This window comes from Sciurus vulgaris, assembly GCF_902686455.1.
Source record: "Sciurus vulgaris genome assembly, chromosome: 13".
Taxonomy (NCBI): domain Eukaryota; kingdom Metazoa; phylum Chordata; class Mammalia; order Rodentia; family Sciuridae; genus Sciurus; species Sciurus vulgaris.
Window position 1 is genome coordinate 29,234,145 of NC_136474.1, and position 13,613 is coordinate 29,247,757.

The 13,613-nt window shown below is 47.1% G+C and overlaps 1 long non-coding RNA gene across 3 annotated transcripts; it reads right to left on the reverse strand.

Annotated features, from left to right (window-relative positions):
* Positions 1-348: 348 nt before the first annotated feature.
* Positions 349-5,670, reverse strand: LOC306642916. 3 transcript variants are annotated; one of them, XR_013758722.1, is made up of 3 exons: positions 4,997-5,670; positions 3,607-4,752; positions 349-2,169 (listed from the first exon to the last, which is right to left on the reverse strand). It is a non-coding gene; the product is annotated as an uncharacterized lncRNA (long non-coding RNA). The 3 variants fall into 3 exon arrangements; XR_013758723.1 differs by having other exon boundaries at positions 3,607-3,741; positions 3,941-5,670; XR_013758724.1 differs by having other exon boundaries at positions 3,607-5,670.
* Positions 5,671-13,613: the final 7,943 nt, after the last annotated feature.

The following is a 13,613-nucleotide window of genomic DNA, read 5'->3' on the forward strand; positions in this document are numbered from 1 at the left end:
GTTACATGAATGTACTACACCCTTTCATATAAAGAACTTGCGTATCTGAGGATTTTGGTATGTGCAGAGCGTCCTGAAACCAACTCCCCAAGAATACTGAAGGATAACTGTGCTTCCTTTTGCAAAATCTACAAATGCATGCTCCTTAGGCATTCGTGCATTTGATGTCTGTCCTATGTTAACTGCCCGTGAGATGACTAAATTTAAATAAAACTGCAAACCATGTTTTTATTTTGAGTCCTAGGCCAGTACTAGTATCCAATTGCCCTCTCTCTCTCTCTCTCTCTCTCTCTTTTTGGTACTGGGGAATGAACCTAGTGGTGCTTTACCACTGAGCCACATCCCTGGTTCTTTTTTTTTTTTTTAGACAGAGTCTTGCTAAGTTGCTGAGGCTGGCCCTGAACTTGCGATCCTCCTGTCTCAGCCAATCTCTTAGTGGACGAGCACTTCTGTTAAAATGAGTCTGCAACTTAGCTAATTCTCTGCAGTTTAAAGTCGACCACCCTCCTGCAATCCTGGTGGGTGGGGAGCCACCATCCTACCCACTGTTCAACAGCAGTGCTGAGGGTTGTTCTGGATGCTGTTCCCAGCTTCTGGGTTCCATTGGTCAACTCTACTCATTCTTGCTTTTAAGTATCTCATTTCCTTAGTAAAAGTTCCCATTATTTCTTCCCATCCACACATAGTAAAAATCATTTACAATAATTGCGAAATATAACACTCAAGAGAAGAGCACAAAATTCACATAAGTAGTGTATCACCAAGAGGCAAATGAGCAGCCCTTGGGGAAAAGGAAAGAATATTCCCGTCATTCCGGAAGGCCCTGGTTGGCTCTGCTGGGTGACACTCTTTCCTTGTCCTAGGAGCAATGGCTGGTCTGGTTTAGAAGGCTCCCTTCCTTGGGCTTCTCCTGGTTTCTCTCTGACACGTGTTCCTGGACAGTGCCGTCGTGAGTCTCCTGTTTGTGTGCAGCATGTCTTCTTGTGTTTCTTGATTTTTGATTCTTGCTTTTTCATTTTCCATGCTGGGTCTGAGGTCTAGGCATGTTGTGGATCAGCCATTGCTGCGCAGCCTCAATGACATAAACAGCACGTGTTTTCTCATTTTTCAGTTGGTGTTCCTGGTTTGAAGCTGACGGCAGTAACGTCACTGCAGGACACTCCCTGGTGTGTGCCTGAGTGTCTTAGGGTGCAGTCCCTGGGGTGGGAAGGGTCCCAAGGACCTACCCCAGCATTATCTACAATGCAACACCACATTTGTTTAAAAATTATTCTTATGATAGCTAATAAATTATTCTTTCCTCCCTTTTACCTCACACTTGCAGGGCCTTTCTAAGCTGCAGGTCTGACGCCGCCATCTTTCTTCTCTCTCTTGGACAATATCTGTGTTTCATAGAACTGGCATTAAGGGTCTAGTGTGGCGAGACCTCAGCCTTCCCATTTTTCATATGCCTGTCTTGAACCTATTTATCAGAGATGCAGACTTCCTTGCAGTCATAAACACAGCAAATCTTCTTTAAGATCTGGATCTTTACACACATGTACTTTTTATGTACATCAAACCCTCCAGGGGGGCATGTGCTCTTCTCCAGCGAGTCCAGGGTAAGTCCCCAGTATCCTGAAATCACTCTGCGTGTGCATTTATTACGGCAGCCATCAAGCTGTGTTGGAAGTATCTGTTTACATTTTACTTATTCATATCCTGCCCTCTTATGCAAAAGAGTTATATAGATATAATCAATAAAGATAGAAATGCAGAAAGAGAGTAAAAAAAAAAAAAGACCAGAGTAAAATGAAGCCCAGCCAGACTGCATGATAAAGAAGGGAACATTGGAGGTTAGCTCCATGGACATGGGGTTCCACGTGGTCATTGTAAGTGGCTCCAGATAGACACTGAATCAGGGAACACACAGGGTGGAGTGTCCTCAGCAGACAGAGAGAATGAGTGCTGCAGATTCCACCTCTCCTTCGCAGTGCTGGGACCTCCTCAGGACAGTGGGACCCCGTGGAAGTTGAAATGGATGCCCCAAGTAATAGGCTCCTGAGGAATCGTCGGCTCATTCAGGGAAGGAGGAGCGCCTGGGAGCTGCGGGTGTTAGCCAAACTCACCTCAGGGCTGTCGGCTATTAAGGCTGCGCAGGTAGAGGTGGGGCGGGTTGTGAGGAAAGGGCTTTTAAACAGAAAAGGAGAAAATTAAAAAAAAAAAAAAACAAAGTTAGCCAAAACAACTCTTTTTGACCATAAATGCTCACATTGTCCAGTTTTATGGACTTTTTTTCATACCTTGGTTTGGAAATGTCCCCTGAAAGGCTCATGTGTGAAAGACTTGGTCCCTGGACCAAGTCTACTGGAAGGTTGTGGAAGCTTTAGGAGGTGGGGCCTTGGTGGGGAGAAAGCTGTTCACTGGGGCATGTCCCTGAGAGGATTCTTTCTTTCTTTCTTCCTTTCTTTCTTTCTTTCTTTCTTTCTTTCTTTCTTTCTTTCTTTCTTTCTTTCTTTCTTTCTTTCTTTCTTTCTTTCTTTCTTTCTTTCTTTCTTTCTTTTTTTCTTTCTTTTTCTTTCTTCCTTCCCTCCCTCCCTCCCTCCCTCCCTTCCTTCCTTCCTTCCTCCCTCCCTCCTTCCTTCCTTCCTTCCCTCCTTCCTTCCTTCCCTCCCTTCCTTCCTCCCTTCCTTCCTTCCTTCCTTCCTTCCTTCCCTCCCTCCCTTCCTTCCTCCCTCCTTCCTCCCTTCCCTCCTTTCTCCCTTCCTTCCTTCCCTCCCTCCCCCCCTCCTTCCCCTCTTTCCCTCCCTCCCTTCCCTCCTCCCCTTCCTCCCCTCCTTCCCTCCTTCCCTTCCCTCCCTCCTGTCCCTGGCCACCATAGGTGAGCAGCTTCCTCCACCACACACTCCGCCTTGTGGTGTTGTGCTGACCTGAAACCTTGGGCTGAAACCATGAGCTATAATATTTCTCTCCTTTTTAAGTTGAGTTCTCAAGTATTTTGTCACAGCAGCAGAAAAATGACAAACACTCAGCTTTCAGAGCACTTGGGACTAAGGAAATAGTGTGAATGGCTGATAATCATTGTCCTCAGTAACCGAGGGAGAGATGGCATGTAGTGATTTATCTTGAGACCCACCTTATAAATCAGGTTTGTTCATAGCTATGGCCCAAGAGGTTGCCACGCACAAGCCAGTCATCAGGGACAAGGAGCTCACAATCCCCTCCTAGAGGCTGCACTTTATCCTTTGACCTGCTCACTGAGTCCCAAGTACATTATATGAACCAAGAGTCTCCATTTATTACTATCCCCTTGATTTGAGAAATCCAGGAATTTGGGGGTGGGTACTGGGAATTGAACTCAGGGGCACTCCACCTCTGAGCCACATCCCCAATCCTATTTTGTATTTTATTTAGAGAAAGGGTCTCACTGAGTTGCTTAGGGCCTCACTGTTGCTGGGACTGGCTTTGAACTCGCAATCCTCCTGTCTCAGCCTCCTGAGCTGCTGGGATTGCAGGGTGTACCACCCTGCCTGGCAGGAATATTTACTTCAAGCCAACAAGACAAATGTTTATCCTGATTTTCCTTGGGAACATGCACCAAGATGGAAGATGTTAACACAATCATACCTCAGTGTACTTGGGAGATGGGTCCCGAGACCTATTTGTAGGTATCAAAATTTGTGGATGCTCAAGTCTCTTACGAAAAGTGGTGTTGTGTTTGCAGGTAACTTAAACACATCCTCTGTGCACTTCAAATCATCACTACATAACATATAATATCGAATAAAATGTAAATGCTATGTAAATAGTTGTACTGTATTGTTTAGGGGTAATGATGAAAAACACCCACTTCATGATCATTCAATTTGGAGGGGGTATTTTTGATCCAAAGTTGGTTAAATCTGACATTGGTTTAATCTGTGGATGTGGAATCCACTGATACAGAAGGCTGACTATATACCTTTTTGTTGGGCAGTTCAACTTGCTAAACTCTTAATCAACACTTCTATTTTTCAATTTCCAGAGCAATCTTATGCCTGAGAACAGAGCAAATGTTTTTCAGAACACTTACCAAATATTGTGTGAATCAGACAATTACCTGGTAGACTTATTTAAACTTGGTTTTTGGTTATACAGTGATAACCAATTGAGTATTCTTGTGTAACCACAAGAATATTGAAATTCTAGGATAATAAAGCTGCAAGGAAAGGAAGGTGCATTTTCCCTGCCAGCTGACTCATAGGTAGAAAGAAGTTGGCCTGTAGCATCCATCAGGAGTGGAAGCATCTCTTAGAAATCAAAGGAGAGCCCCAGGTCAGGAGGTGGCACTAACAAGGCAGAGATTACTTTTGGATTTGCTCATCCAAAGCCTTTACCTCACCCTGGTTCTCCTGGTGGGAGCTGCCCCTTTCCTCTTGTGGCTTGCTTTTGTCCAGGTCTATCCTCAGCATGGTAAGTTGCACCAGAAGACTCGGCATTGAGCTCAGCACTCCCCTGTCATTGAGCATGCCTCATCCCGGTTTGCATCTATCCATCCATCCATCCATCCCCAGAACAAGTCCAAAGATTCTGCTCCAGACCTCATCACTGTGTCTGTCAGTTCTCTGTGGCTATCACAAAATACCTGAGATAATCAACTTCAAAAGAGTAAAGGTAGGCTCACAGTTAGGAAGTGTCATCCCCCATGGTTGGTTGGCACCTTGCTTTTGAGACTGTGGCAAGACTTACATCAGAATGTATGCACGGTGGAGGAAGCTGTTCACCTCATGGTGTCTGGGAGGCAGAGAGAAAGAGGAAGAGACTGGGTGCCACAATCCCCTTTAAGGCCAGATACCTCAGGACCTACAATCTCCCACTGCGCCCTACCACCTCCCCAAAGACCACAGGCTAGGTGCCAGACCTTCCATATACATGGCTTTGGGGGACATTTAATGGTACACTACAGCGTTCCCTCTACTTGCCCCAAAGCCCCATGCGCACGCTCATCTGACCTTATGATGTGTGCCTCCTTCTCCACCTGGACACTCAGCCCTGCAGCTCTTCTTCCATTTTGCCCTCACCTTTTGATGCCTGATGTCCTCCAGGGACACCACTCTCACTGCAGAGCTCTCAACAGGACGCTGCGGTTGTTTTCCTCACAGGTCCGGAACATGGAGTAGCCCCGGGAGGAGCTCTGCCTCTGAACGGCTGCAGAGCATTTCGACTCCTCTGAGATGCCCATTCCGGGATCCTTCCTCCTTCCCCAGGGCTCTGTTCCACTCAGCTTTTTCACTGTTGTGACTAAAAGATCTGACCGGAAAAATTCTAAAGGAGGACAAGTTTGTTTGGGGCCTCACAGTTTCAGAGGTCCTGGTCCATAGAAGGCCAGCTCCATTCCTCAGGGCTCGAGGTGAGGCGGGACGTCATGGTGGAAGATCGTGGCGGAGGGAGGCAGCTCATATGATAATCAGGAAGCAGAGAGAGACTCCGCTCAACAGATACAAAACATATACCCCATGGCCAATTCCCACCTCCTCCAGCCACACCTACCACTTCAATGAACCCTCTCAGGGATTAATTCACTGATTGGGTTTGAACTGTTATGACTCAATCATTTCTCCCCTGAACCTTCCTGCATTGTGAGCTTTTTGGGGACACTTTGCATCCAAACAGTAAGAGGCTCTATTTGCAATCAACTCCCTGACATCCTCTGCCCCAGGCAGAACTATAACACTGTCACTCGACTGGACCGCTTTCACTTAAATGATGACCACATCCTTCAAATGGCACCGATGTGATGGCTGGATCCCACTTGGGATATGCCAAGCAATGGACTTGAAGGCAGATCAATAAAATGACCCCATCTGAACAACGGAGAGAAAATAGATTAGGGGAAAACAAAAACAAAAACACCCAGACTCTCAGGATCCCAAGGATTTATAGTGAAAGATTCAATATTCGTATGGCTGAAATTCCAGGAAAAGAGGTCAGGGGCCCAAAGAGCATTCAAAGAAAGAATGGCGGGAAGGTCCCCAAATTTGACAAAAGCCACAAACCTATCCATTCCAGAACCTGAGCAAATCCCAAGTAGGTCAGACCCAAAGAGACCCACACCCAAACACCTTGTGATTAAACCTTGGAGCCCTAAAGACAGAGGGAAAACAAAATCTTAAAAGTAGACAAGGAGAAACGTCACATTGCCGGGTCAGGTGGCACCGGCTGCCTGGCCAGAAAATGTGGAGCCAGAAAGATGTGCCACAGCGTTTTTTAAGTATTGGGAAAAGAACAACAGAAAGAAAGAAAGAAAGAAAGAAAGAAAGAAAGAAAGAAAGAAAGAAAGAAAGAAAGAAAGAAAGAAAGAAAGAAAGAAAGGGAGGGAGGGAGGGAGGGAGGGAGGAAGGAAGGACAGAGGGAAGGAAGGAAAGAAAGGAGGAAGGGAGGGAGGAAGGGAGGGAGGAAGGGAGGGAGGAAGGAAGGAAGGAAGGAAGGAAGAAAGAAAAGAAAACCAAAAACCTGTCAATGGTGAAGCCTAAATCCAGAGAGACTGTGGGTTAGGAAAATGAAAACTTTGTCTGACAGAGAGAATGAGAAGCACTTGCCTCACGAAGTCCTGTCCCCACAGATGGCGAACTGTGACCCTTCCCCCAGAAAGGCAGAGCTCACGCTGGGGGTCGGTGTGTGGACGGAGGCCAGGCTGTGGACCAGGGTGCTCGGGTTGGACTCCGCTTTTGCTCATCAGTTTTAAAAATCATGTTTGATGAGTGGAACAAAGAATCAGCCTCCGATCCTCTAAATGACGCTCTTGAGAAACAAGGAAGGTGAGCTCTGTGCCTCAGGTGACATTGTACGACCAAGGGTCTAATTCAGCTAAGCAGAGATGTTTCCCCGTGCTCCTCCCCTTTCGCTGATTGCCATGTCTGTCATCCTCAGCCACACTGCATCCCTCCTCTACCCAGAGTGCTCTCTCCCCGACACCCGAGTCGTAACTGATCTTTCCAAGGTCATCTGCCACCCTGGTAAGCACAGGCCAAGTGAGACTTTCTCCAACAGCCGTGAGTAATCACAGGCATTTTTCTGTCAGCTCTCTCTGAGGTTGGCATTGCTCAGAATATTTACTTTCTGAGTCACCCTCCCGCGCTGCCTTTTGTCCCTGGACAGAAGAGCCATCTGTCCTAAAACTCATCCTCCGAGTCCCTCACGCTGCGGCTGGGGCCTGTCATTTCTGCTGCCTTGAAATGAAAACCCGCTCCTGTCTGCTGAAGCCTCAGCTCAGATGCGTCACTTGAAGCTGACAGTTACAGTCGTGGCAATGACAACCTTGCCCCTTGAATTCCAAAGAGCACAGGGTCCTCCCCGCATGTGCAGTGAGTGCTGAGGAGAGTGACAGCATTATGCATTTTGCACTCTGCAACGTTCTTGATGGCACACAAAATTACAGCAGCCCTAGACGCGAAGGAATCTTCTTCCGTTCACGTCAGTCACGCTGGGGAGCTGTCTTTGAGTTCAGTTCTCCCTGCATCTGGGGTTCAGTGAGGACGGATGCACCTCCAGGTGCAGAACACTCTCCAGAGCGTGGGGAGTAGTGAAAACTCCAGAACCCTTTTCTGTCCAAACACCAGTCATTTTTTAAGTTGATAAAAAAAAAAAAAAGTAAGACAAAGAGTCACATGGGTAAATGTGTGTGATGTGGATGTGAACAGGTGAGAGAGAGCAAGAGGGGAGGGTGTAAGGAAGCAAGGGAGAGTGGGAAGACGTGCTCTTTGGAATCCACTGGCCTGAGTGAATCATGCAGCTTCTGGAAGTCTCTTGTGTGCCATGGGAGGACGAGGCTCACGTGCCACGGGAGGACGAGGTCCATGCTGCAGGATCAGGCCAATCTCACAGTGCTGTGGTGCTGTCTTTGGTGACAGCCATCAAATCTTGCTCTCCTCTGCTCTTCAAGTTGAAGTCTCTGAGACCAGCTCTTTCTGGCTTTCTTGGATTTGACTGCCACAGGACCAGCGGTGGCTGTGGGTTAGATGGTGTCACCTCAGAGCTCCAGGTTTAACTGCCACGTGAGGCCACACAGAGGCCTTTGATCTTCCCAGATGACAGCATCAAGCTGGTGGCTGCCCTATTGCTCTGGCCTTGGAGAGGCAGCAGTGAGGTCCAGGTTCATGGTCCCTGGGCTGGAAATCAGCCCTGGTGCTTCCATGCACTGAGATTCTCACGTGGGGCCATGAGTAGCCAGCAGGCAGGAGCCATGCCAGCCACCCCTAGCACTCATGTCCCTCAGCCTGCAGGGGTGCAGCCCCTCTGAGGGACAAGCCAAACCATTGCCGATACCAACCACGCCCCTCCGTCAGTCACACTGGCCACATCAGCCTTCCCTGAACACGGCTGTGATCATGATGCTTCCTTGCTCCAGAATGTTCTCTGGTCTCTGAAGAAGTTTTCGTCCAGAACTCAGAGTTCTGGAGGTCAGAAGTGCAAGGTCAGGGTGTCAGCAGCGTTGGTCCCTTCTGAGACTATTGGGTCCTTCTGACTGCTCAGGACTGTCCCAGCTTCTAGTGGCTTGCCGTAATGCGTGTCCTTTCTTGGACTGCCTGAGCACCCCCTGGTCTCTGCCTTCATCCTCACATGAGTTCTCCCTACATGTGCGTCTGTGTTCAAATTTACCCCTTTTCTATAAAGACACCAGTCATATTGAACTAGCTCCCTCTTCTGTCCCAAGGCAAGGATTGGGACAGATTGACTGAATTGGTAAAATCCCTATTTCCAAACAAAGGCACATGCTGTGGCGCTTCAGGTTAGGCCTTCAGTGTAAGTTTCTTGGGTTGTCACAGTTCAACCACAGTGGGCCTCTGGGTGAGCAATCTGTGATCTCTCACTTTTTGCCAACTTCCTTTCTGTCTGCTGTCCCTAATTCTAGCTCTCTTTCTTACCACGTCTACTCGTGTCTGATCACTCTTGTCCTGTCTCGCCTGGGAGTCTTCATCTGCCTTTGCAAGTCTATCCATCCTTTAGAATCTAGCTGAACCACCACAGGAGGTTTTCTCAGGTGTCTCCAACCCTGGGGGACACGTGTGAGGGTGTTGAACTTGCCACAGACTGGGAAGCACTTCACATTTCTCTATCTTGCAGGGTTACAACCATCCCTAGATGTGGGCAGGGGAGATCTTAGTCCTGGGCCCCCATGGGGTGAATGTCCATGGAGCCACAGAGAGACTACAGTCCCCTTCTAAATTCTTCTCCCTGACCAGAAGACTCTGGGTCTACTTTTAAGGTCTACTCTTGAGCATGGACTTCACCAGTTCTCATCCCAGGACTAAAGGAGTGGCCCAGGACTGCTGGAGGGGTGGATGGAACTTGCGTGGGCAGGGCACAAGAGTGTGCACAGGTTCCATGGGAAGCTTCTTCTGGCACAGGACAGAGTCAGTAGTGAGGAAGACAGTGGTATGGACCTGCCAAGACTGGAGGCTGGATCATCTCAGGCTGATGATTCCAAAAGGAAAGAGAATTCTAGATTTGACTGGCTTTCTAAGACATCATGGAGGTCTATTTGTCAAAGGGGAAAAATAGAGCATACATTAGTCCCCACTTGTACCTGGGTGCTATGTCCAAGACTTCTGTTGGATGCCTCAAACTGCAGATAGTACCAAATCCTATAATTTAATTGAAGGCCTCTTCCTTTTGTAAAATGTTTTTTGTGGTCCTGGGATTGAGCCAGGACCACATACATATTAGGCAGTGCTCGACCACTGACCATCCCAATAGCCCCACCTCTTCTATCTCTACCTAGCACTTGTCACACACTATGGATGTGATTTTTGCAATGGAGGTCCGATGGCAAAACTAATAGATGCTTCTTGTTCCTCCATCACAATTTCATGGATCCAAGATTTGTCCTTACGGTAGACCTGAGCAACCTCAGCACGTGAGGTTTTTTCTTCTTATTTAAAACTGTGCAGCTTCTCTTGGCATACCCAAATTTCCAGCATCATTACTTTTGTATTCTGGGACCATTATTGAATAAAGTGAAGAGTTATTAGAACACAAGCACTGTGATACTGCCACAGTGGATCTGATAATGGACAGCTGCTATGTCACTCACAGGAGGGTAGCATATACTGTGTGGATACATTGGACAAAGGGATGGTTCACATCCTGGGCCACTCAGGATGACCCATAATTTAGAACTTATGAATTTTTTTTTTCTTTTTGGAATTTTATTTAATATTTCTGGACTATAGCTGATAGCGGGTAAATGAAACTGTGAAAAGCAACAGGTAAATGAAACTATGAAAAGCAACACCTCATATGGAGAGGAGATGCTGTATTCTATTTAGCAATGGAAAAGCTTAATTTGTAAATAAACTACTTAGACTTCTTACACATGGGTGACCACTGGACTGGCACATGTAATAACCTTCCACCCAGGTCCACTTGTGGACTCCGCTCTGGGCTGCCTTTGAGTTGAATGTGACCTGAAGTCAGTTCCTGTTTTGTTTTGATATCATTATTCTTTTGTTCTCCCACTTTGTGCTGAAAATAATAGCATGATTCTACAGGAACATGTATTTACTCCAACAAATCAGTGGGACCAGGATGATGGATCCCAACATATACCTTCACAATAAGGTGGCAACAAATGACCTCTTCATGAGGCCAGAGGAAGCGTGGTGAGATGCGATGGTGACGGTGAGCCTTTTGCCTCTCAGATCACACCTGCTCATACTTGGTGTGAATTAATTTCCATGCCTTCCCAAAATGTTCATGCAACTTTATTCCTTTTCTTACCTGGAATGTAGGCATGATGACTGCATCCCAGCAGTCATCTTGGACCATGAAGTAGCCTTGCGGTAGGAAGCTACTTTCACTAAGGAGACACTTACCTGCTGTTTCCCATGGCAGGGATAGGTGATGTGGATGATTTGTGTGGCCCCACTGACAAAGAAGAGGACCTTCAGAATTTGCTTTAGTAGGAAGGACAATGTGTTCAAGGGCAGAAATAGCACCACTCTGAATCTATTTGGAAATCTTCAGAGGTAGATCAGATGCCTGAAAATTAACACAGACAGCATTCATTGGCAAAGTTTAGACACAAAGCCCCCTGGATCTCCCCCATGTTTTACACATGGAAAGAGAGTATGGCTTTTTCTTTCTCTTCCCCAAGTGCTTCCCTCCCACCTGGGGCTCCAGGTCTTCCTGGTGGTTCGCACTGTCCCCTGGTGCCCACTGAGACCTCTGCCTGGCTTCCCTCCCCACACCCTGCCTGCCCTCAAGGACATGGCAGGAGTCCCTATTTCTCTGGAGTGCCTCCTTCATAGCTACATTAAAATTAGGGGAGAATACCCTCCTGAGCCTTCCCTTCCTCCTTTCTTCCCTCCATGAAATCTCGTTCAAATGCCTCAGCAGAACCGTCCCCCTTGGTCTTTTTCATTCTATTTGTGCTTCAAAAATATTACTCTCATCGCTGAAGCAGAGGCTGTGGGCTGTGTATCTCGACCTGGTGGTCTTGACCTCGCTCTCTTCGGCTGACTCTGACCTGGTTAAATGGCTACGTCACACAGCTTTGGAGAACACAGAGTCCAGAGGATATTTTAGACAAATGACTGAAATCCTTGATAAATAACATAAGCCAATACCACGTAAATGTTATCATTCTTTTCAATAGTACCAACTGAAGTGGGTTTGAAGTAAAAATAAAGCAAGGCAGTAATAATCTGTCAATCACCATGTCAGGAGTTTTCATTCTGAGGCAAATAGACTTTGGAATGTCTGAAATTAGATGCAAAACAAATCAAAGGCAGGTGTATATATTCATCGTTAATTTTACTTTACAAGGCAGACATTACAATTTGCCCATCTAATATCAATGTATTTTTCTTCCTTATAGAACCTTTATTTTATTGTAAATAACAAGTCCTGCTCCAAAATCCAAATTACTTAGCCTCCATTGCAGATAGAGGTGACTATGGCCAACTTCTAGCAACTGAAAGGGACAGACAATTGGCACTCTCCTCTTTGCTCTTTGACCTTTATCCTTCTTTCTGGAATGCAAGCATGATGGCTGGGCTCCAGCAGTCATCTTGGATGATGAGGTAGCCTTGCAGTTGGAAGTTACTCAGTAATGATGGTGAAACAGATATTTAGAAGGAGCCTGGGACTGCCTTCTTTGGACTTGTTTATGTGAGATATAAATACTCCCTCTCTCTTTAGGCTGCTATCATGTCACTTCTGTTTTATGCAGGTGAATCTGATCCTAGTTGATTCACTCTACACTACTCAAGAGTAAGAAATGCCACATTATTTTAACAACTGAAGAAAAAATGAACTTCAAGTCTCACTAGGCCAACATAACAAATTCCATCTCAACCATGTTTAGGGAATTCCTCTGTATGTGTCTCTGGGCCTTGTACTGTGCCCAGAAAACATGGTAACTGTATCCGTCAGCTTTCTGTTACCATGATAAAATGCCCGAGAAAATCAGCTTATAAAGAGAAGAGGTTGATTTGGGCTCACAGTTTGGGAGGGTCCAGTCCATGGTGCTTTGCTCCTGTGGTGAGGCAGCACATCATGGTGAAAATGTGTGGTAGAGCAAAACCGCTTGCATCATATGCTAGGAAACAAAAAGAGCAAGAAAAATAAAGACTGGATCGAGGAAGCGGTCAACACAATGGCCTTTGGGACACAACACCATGGGCCTGAGGGCCTCCCACAGGGCCCCACTGGATAGGTCCACAGTGTCTTCTGGTGGCCTTTAACACAGGCCTTTGGGGACACGAAGACGCCCTCTACCCCAGTGAGGACTCTGATATTTGGCTTCTGGGTGGCTGCTAATACGTCCCTTCAGAGGGACAGGGGGATCCAGACCTCCCAGGCTCGGGGTGGGCACTGAGGTCTTTGGGCCGTTATGCAGCCTGGCAGGCTGCCCTGCCCTCTGGGTGCACTACAGCCAGGTCCCTCCCTGTGGGGTCCTCAGGGTCCAGCACTGACCTCTGCCTCCCTCAGACCCCTCGCCTCACACCCCTCCCTGGAGCACTCCAGCCCCTCCCCCTGGGTTCTTCAGCTTTTCCACCTGTCCCTCCAGGAGGGTTGTTCGGACCATGAAGGCCTCTTTTTAGCAGGCAGGTGGACATGGGCTCTCCCCCTCAGGGGGTGTCCTCCTTCTCCCTCTGATCCTTTATGTCTGAGTCTTCTTCTGCAGGAGGCCGTGAGCTTTCCACAGATTCCCAAAGACTTTGGTGCACTGAGAAGCTCAAGAAACCCGCATAAGCGCTGAATCGTCTCTCAGGATTTCCATGGTTTTCCACCTTGGTGTCTGATTAGGCCTGTCCTCGTCTCAATCGAAAGTAGATGCAAGGGATAAACACTTAGAAAATCAAAAGACAAAGACCAAACGACAAAGCAGAAAACCAAGAGGGTGGAAGTATTTTGATCCTAAAATGGGAAAAAAGGAAAACAGTGTAGACCGGATAATGCCTGGGCATGTCTGGCAACAATAGTCTGGCTCCCCAGGGTAAGGGCCAGATGGAAGTCACGAGGGTTGTGCGCCATTTATATCAGAAAGTGAAAATTAGGATAGCTTTTCCCTTATCACTGTTTCATAAAAAGGAGGCATCGAATAAACAGATGTCTTCTCTCCTAGAACCTGAAGCCAGGGACCAAACGGA